General features: G+C 60.1%; 2 long non-coding RNA genes across 2 annotated transcripts; both read left to right on the top strand.

Annotated features, from left to right (window-relative positions):
• The first annotated feature begins 413 nt into the window (after positions 1-413).
• Positions 414-3922, top strand: LOC144578788 (uncharacterized). The gene is made up of 3 exons (XR_013525222.1): positions 414-509; positions 3218-3573; positions 3711-3922. It is a non-coding gene; the product is annotated as an uncharacterized LOC144578788 (long non-coding RNA).
• Positions 3923-4010: 88 nt separating this feature from the next.
• Positions 4011-6237, top strand: LOC144578786 (uncharacterized). The gene is made up of 3 exons (XR_013525220.1): positions 4011-4136; positions 4505-4663; positions 5129-6237. It is a non-coding gene; the product is annotated as an uncharacterized LOC144578786 (long non-coding RNA).
• The last annotated feature ends 729 nt before the right edge of the window (positions 6238-6966 follow it).

Raw genomic sequence — 6966 nt, 5'->3', positions numbered from 1 at the left:
GGGTGTGGTGTGGGCAAGGGCATGGGTGTGCTGTGGGCGTGGGTGTGGTGTGGGTGTGGGTGTGGTGTGGGAGTGGGTGTGGTGTGGGCGCAGGTACGGGGTGGGCGCGGGTGTGGTGAGGACGCGGGTGCGGGCGTGGGTGTGGTGTGGGCAAGGGCATGGGTGTGCTGTGGGCGTGGGTGTGGTGTGGGTGTGGGTGTGGTGTGGGCATGGGTGTGGTGACATGTGCGCAGGTGTGGTGTGGGCGTGGGTGTGGTGTGGACATGGGTGTGATGTGGGCGTGGGTATGGTGAGGACGCGGGTGCGGGCATGGGTGTGGGTGTGGTGTGGGCGCGGGCGTGGGTGTAGGTGCATGCACCACTGTGAACAGATGGCACCCCTCACTCGGCCTCCCTGGAAACCCTGTCACTCCCAGCAGCAGGGCTTGTGCCAGTTCTGTCTGCTTTTCAGCGTAACCGCGGGAGAGACAGCGTGACGTCCTCTGGAGTCCTAGGGCACGCAGCCACCAGGTCAGGCATGCTCTGTCAGCGCCTCAGACCCCAGCTCTTCCTGTGCCCCAGGGTGATGGGGGTTAGCAGGCCACCGTGGTCTGATGTAGGAGAGCATCTGAATGTTTGAGAGCAAATGGTTTTAGTGTAAACCACTCTCACAAGCTTGGGGAGTTAATCCAACCCAGGTGACCTTCGAGATTTTCCCCATACTCTTGGCCTCCGTGAGGAACAAATTCTGCGGGAAGAGAACATCACCCTTTGCCACCCGCGTCTCATCCCACCTCGCAGCTGGGATACAGGGGACGTTAAACTGAGTGGGGCGCCCCCTGGTAGATGCAGGCTGAGCAGCAGGGCCAGGGGCCAGGCCTGGGGCCTCCCAAGCTCAGTACCCACAGTCCCTTCTGCTCTGGCCTCTGAGTCCAGTGAGGCACATTCAGTGACAGCCACAGCCGAGCCTCGTGCAGGTCAGAAGAGAGCAGCTGGGAAAGTACAGGGACACGGGAGAGCTGTGCTCACGCCCCGGGGCTTCCAGTGGTCTCCCTGAGCCCCCTCGGCTTCCCAGGATACCTGGGAGATACGAGGGAGGGGCCCAGCTGAAGAGTTGGCGTGGGCAATGCCTGGATAGGAAGGCATACCCACACCAAGGTCCCGCCTCAGCCTGGTCCTCATACACGGCTCAGAGGAGGTGGACACGACTAGGGAGCCCAGTGGTCACCCCCAGGGTGTAGCCGCTAACTCAGCTATAGGAGCTGTGAACATGAGAAATCAAAGGAAGCTGCTGTGAGGTGAGAGGGTGAGCTCAGGACCCCCAAGCTGCTGTGAGATGAGGGGGTGAGCCCAGGACCCCTAAGCTGCTGTGAGATAAGGGGGTGAGCCCTGGGACCCCTGAGCTGCTGTGAGGTGAGAAGGGTGAGCCCCTGGGACCCCTGAGCTGCTGTGAGGTGAGAAGGGTGAGCCCCGGGACCCCTGAGCTGCTGTGAGGTGAGAAGGGTGAGCCCCGGGACCCCTGAGCTGCTGTGAGGTGAGAAGGGTGAGCCCCGGGACCCCTGAGCTGCTGTGAGGTGAGAAGGGTGAGCCCCTGGGACCCCTGAGCTGCTGTGAGGTGAGAAGGGTGAGCCCCTGGGACCCCTGAGCTGCTGTGAGGTGAGAAGGGTGAGCCCTGGGACCCCTGAGGTGCTGTGAGGTGAGAAGGGTGAGCCCTGGGACCCCTGAGGTGCTGTGAGGTGAGAAGGGTGAGCCCCTGGGACCCCTGAGCTGCTGTGAGGTGAAAGGGTGAGCCCAGGACCCCCAAGCTGCTGTGAGATGAGGGGGTGAGCCCTGGGACCCCTGAGGTGCTGTGAGGTGAGGGGGTGAGCCCAGGACCCCTAAGCTGCTGTGAGATAAGGGGGTGAGCCCTGGGACCCCTGAGGTGCTGTGAGGTGAGAAGGGTGAGCCCTGGGACCCCTGAGCTGCTGTGAGATGAGGGGGTGAGCCCAGGACCCCTAAGCTGCTGTGAGATAAGGGGGTGAGCCCTGGGACCCCTGAGCTGCTGTGAGGTGAGAAGGGTGAGCCCTGGGACCCCTGAGCTGCTGTGAGGTGAGAAGGGTGAGCCCCTGGGACCCCTGAGCTGCTGTGAGGTGAGAAGGGTGAGCCCTGGGACCCCTGAGGTGCTGTGAGGTGAGAAGGGTGAGCCCTGGGACCCCTGAGGTGCTGCGAGGTGAGAAGGGTGAGCCCTGGGACCCCTGAGGTGCTGCGAGGTGAGAAGGGTGAGCCCCTGGGACCCCTGAGCTGCTGTGAGGTGAAAGGGTGAGCCCAGGACCCCCAAGCTGCTGTGAGATGAGGGGGTGAGCCCTGGGACCCCTGAGGTGCTGTGAGGTGAGGGGGTGAACCCAGGACCCCTAAGCTGCTGTGAGATAAGGGGGTGAGCCCTGGGACCCCTGAGGTGCTGTGAGGTGAGAAGGGTGAGCCCTGGGACCCCTGAGCTGCTGTGAGATGAGGGGGTGAGCCCAGGACCCCTAAGCTGCTGTGAGATAAGGGGGTGAGCCCTGGGACCCCTGAGCTGCTGTGAGGTGAGAAGGGTAAGCCCCGGGACCCCTGAGCTGCTGTGAGGTGAGAAGGGTGAGCCCTGGGACCCCTGAGCTGCTGTGAGGTGAGAAGGGTGAGTCCCTGGGACCCCTGAGCTGCTGTGAGGTGAGAAGGGTGAGCCCCTGGGACCCCTGAGCTGCTGTGAGGTGAGAAGGGTGAGCCCCTGGGACCCCTGAGCTGCTGTGAGGTGAGAAGGGTGAGCCCTGGGACCCCTGAGGTGCTGTGAGGTGAGAAGGGTGAGCCCTGGGACCCCTGAGCTGCTGTGAGGTGAGAAGGGTGAGCCCCTGGGACCCCTGAGCTGCTGTGAGGTGAGAAGGGTGAGCCCTGGGACCCCTGAGCTGCTGTGAGATAAGGGGGTGAGCCCTGGGACCCCTGAGCTGCTGTGAGGTGAGGGGGTGAGCCCTGGGACCCCTGAGCAGCTGCTGTCACCCTCCCAGCCAAGCCCCTCCCCTAGCCCTCAAGGCCCACCCCAGGACCAGTGTCCAGCTTGTGTCCTTACACCCTGACTCTGCTCTGTCCACCATGCGAGGAGGACAGTGCCCTGCCCTGTGCGCTCACTGGTCCACCCAGTACTCCTCAGCCCCATTTGCTCCATCCATCCCTATTCCCTGGTCCCCAGGGCACACCTCTGAGCCCCTACCCTGCCCCTCATGTTGTCCTAGGCTAGTACCAGGCTTCCCGAATAGCCCTCCCTGCTCTCCTGATCTCCAGGCCCCTACATGGCCCACCAATGATGCCTCATGGACCCACAGCTGCCTTCCTCTCCCGGGGCCACCTGGCCAGAGACTCAAAATCAAGATGTCTCAAGTGCTTTCTAACACAACTTCTCAGCTCCGCTGTTTCCTCCACCCCATGGCTGCTATCTTGCCTGGGTTCCCTTCACCTGGTTCAATGCCTGGCCTCACCACCTTACCCAACATCCCATGAAGGCAAGGGCTGAGTGGCCCTGAGGCTCAGGTCTAAGGACCCGGGGTGGGGAGGAGTGGGATCAGAATTCAGCATGAGAAGACCTGGGGAGGTGAGTGGTGGGGGCGGGGTGGGGCGGGGAGGGCGGGGTGGGGCAGGGCTGGGAGGGGAGGGCAGGGCAGGGTGGGGCGGGATGGGCAGGGCAGGGCAGGCTGCAGCAGGCAGATCTCAGATCTCGTCTCCCATCAGCACCCACAGCGGCACCCACCACAGAGGGCTTGGCAGCACTTTGCATCCTGCTGACCTACAGGAGCCATGGCTGGAAGAGGCAGTTTCCTGTGGGCAAGGGATCCCATCTTCCAGGCTTGCCTGGCATCCCTGGTGCCCACACATCCCGGAGGTTCAGGGCTGCTCAGTGCACCCTCGAGAGGAAACAACAGCACCCACCTATGGGCAGCTGGGTAAGCCCAGTCACAGTTACCAACCTCGTTTCTTTAATTGCTTGTGATGATTTCTCTTTGTGTGGTTTCATTTTTCCAGGTGGATTCAGCAGTGTTTTCCCATTATCTATCAGATCTGTGGCAAAGGGAATCTTTGATGCTACCTAGGAAAATGCAATGAGATTATTTCAGCAATCCCAGTAGAGGCTGTTTTCCCACACGGCTCACCTGCCAGGTGTGTTAGGCTCACTCCTTGTCCCTGAAGAGGTGGGTCCGAGGCTGCCCTGGGTAGATGGTCTCCACACAACACACAACGCGCTCATCCCCCAGGTGTCCACACAACGTGGTCATCCCCCCAGATGTGTGCACAACGCGGTCATCCCCCAGGTGTCTGCACAACACGGTCATCCCCCCAGGTCTCCGCACAACGCGGTCATCCCCCCAGGTCTTGACTAGCTCTTGCTCCCTGCTGGGATCTGTTTGACATCTTTCTGGGGCCTCCCTGACAGCCCAGGCTGGGGTGGGAGGGAAAGATGCAGAGTAAGGGGACCCTGGGGGTAGGCTCGGAAGGCTGCCCTGCATGCCCTTATGCTCCCATGCCAGGGTTGCTGCAGCAGCTGCCTTCCTTCCTGCGGGCATCTTTAAATGGCCCCTCTCCACGGTGGCCCCAGATGTTTCTGCAGCTTCAGTGCAAGAGCCTGGGAGAACTGGGGGGACCCAACACTCGCCACTTGCTGTGATGTGCAACCGAGGCAGGAGGAGGTTAGTACCCCAAGGTTGGCGGGACCAATGCTGCTCACTGCTGCCTCCAGTGGACACATCTGAGAGCCACACTGACCCCTTCCAGACCTCAGGGAGCTTTGGGCCAGGTCTGGTGTGTGAGTGCCAGCAGTGTGCAGTGTGCACTTGTGTGTCTGTGTGTTCCCGGGGACTGTCAGAAAAACAGGTAAGAAGGAATCCTGGCAAAGGGGAAGGAGAGAAGAACTAACCAGGGGCTCTTGAAGCGTGGAGACTCTTAGGATCGGTTTAGCATTTACCTGGATGATGTCTGGAACTGTTCTACCCGCCATTCTCTCCTCTGAATGAATTTCTAGGGCTAGGCCCTTGTCTGTCTGGCCATTAGTCTAACCCTAGCACGTGCCTGACACTTAGAAAGTGATTAGCAACCAGAGGGGTGGAAAGATGGGAGGCAGGGAGGACGAGGGACCACCCATCAATTTTTTCCAGTCTCTCCCACCCCACTATAAAGCCAGGCACAGGCTGCAGACACAGCAGAGGAAACTCTTGGCTGACTGAGAGCAGGGACACTTCCAGGAGATCAGAATTCTCCCAAAGATTCTTCCAAGAGAAAGAAAAAAAATGCTAAATCCTGGCCGGGTTCAGCGGCTCACACCTATAATCTCAGCACTTTGGGAGGTCAAGTTGGGCGGATTGCTTGAGGTGAGGAGTTCAAAACCAGCCTGTCCAGGATGGCAAAACCTCATCTCTACTAAAAATAAAGAAACAGCCAGTCGTGGTGGCGTATGCCTGTAGTCCTAGCTACTAAGGAGGCTAAGGCAGGAGAATTGCTCTAACCCAGGAGGCAGAAGTTGCAGTGAGCCGAGACTGTGCCACTGCGCTCCAGCCTGCCTGCAGTGAGCCGAGACTGTGCCACTGCGCTCCAGCCTGCCTGCAGTGAGCCGAGACTGTGCCACTGCGCTCCAGCCTGCCTGCAGTGAGCCGAGACTGTGCCACTGCCCTCCAGCCTGCCTGCAGTGAGCCGAGACAGTGCCACTGCCCTCCAGCCTGCCTGCAGTGAGCCGAGACAGTGCCACTGCCCTCCAGCCTGCCTGCAGTGAGCCGAGACAGTGTCACTGCCCTCCAGCCTGCCTGCAGTGAGCCGAGACAGTGCCACTGCCCTCCAGCCTGCCTGCAGTGAGCCGAGACAGTGCCACTGCCCTCCAGCCTGCCTGCAGTGAGCCGAGACAGTGCCACTGCCCTCCAGCCTGCCTGCAGTGAGCCGAGACAGTGCCACTGCGCTCCAGCCTGCCTGCAGTGAGCCGAGACTGTGCCACTGCGCTCCAGCCTGCCTGCAGTGAGCCGAGACTGTGCCACTGTGCTCCAGCCTGCCTGCAGTGAGCCGAGACTGTGCCACTGCCCTCCAGCCTGCCTGCAGTGAGCCGAGACAGTGCCACTGCCCTCCAGCCTGCCTGCAGTGAGCCGAGACTGTGCCACTGCCCTCCAGCCTGCCTGCAGTGAGCCGAGACTGTGCCACTGCCCTCCAGCCTGCCTGCAGTGAGCCGAGACTGTGCCACTGCACTCCAGCCTGTTTCAAAAATAAATCCATCCTAAATCCAGTAGGTGTTTTTATTTTCTTTTAAAATCAGACATTTAATTTGTAAAGATATTAAAAATATATATTTGGAAAGAAGCCCACCCATCCACAATTTACTCCCACTCTAAAATACAGAGAAGGCTTTTCCAAACATCCAGTTCTCTAGTGAGCAAGCAAAGGACCCAATATAAATGTGAAACACAAGGGAAGTCTATGACAGGGTGCCGCTTTGGTGGCGTGGAATGGGGCTTTGCGCCAGGGTTTATATGTGGAGTGTCAAATGTGCAATCGATCTGAAGCCCAAAACATGGGCTCGAGTCATGGCTGGTTTTAGAGCAACATGAAGAGAAGCGCAGTGCTCTTCCGAATGCAGGTGACATACCCAGGTTTTACCCGGCCACAGGCTTCAGCTCTGCAGCCCCTCAGGCAGCTGGAGCCTCAAGGCTCCCACCCCATCAAATGTACTCAGGGTGTGACCTCACAGTGACGGATCAGCAAAAGCACATGCAGGGCAGGCGGGCCCACCCTGGGGCCAGGCTGCAAAGCCAGCGGCCATGATTCCCCAGCCCTGCCCAGCCCATGGGCACCACAGGCCAATGGGATCCACCTAGCAGGGGCCGCCGAGGGCCTGGTTCCCTCTTGTATCCTCTTGCCCAGCTACAGGGAGCCTGGCCGATGCAATGCTTGGAACCACTTTGCTGTTATGGACATGCAAATCTGAGTTGTCTCTCCAACAATACTGAAATACACA

Source organism: Callithrix jacchus, chromosome 12 (assembly GCF_049354715.1).
Source record: "Callithrix jacchus isolate 240 chromosome 12, calJac240_pri, whole genome shotgun sequence".
Lineage (NCBI taxonomy): Eukaryota > Metazoa > Chordata > Mammalia > Primates > Cebidae > Callithrix > Callithrix jacchus.
The sequence above is the reverse complement of the archived record's forward strand: the minus strand, read 5'-3'. Positions and strand labels throughout refer to the sequence as shown.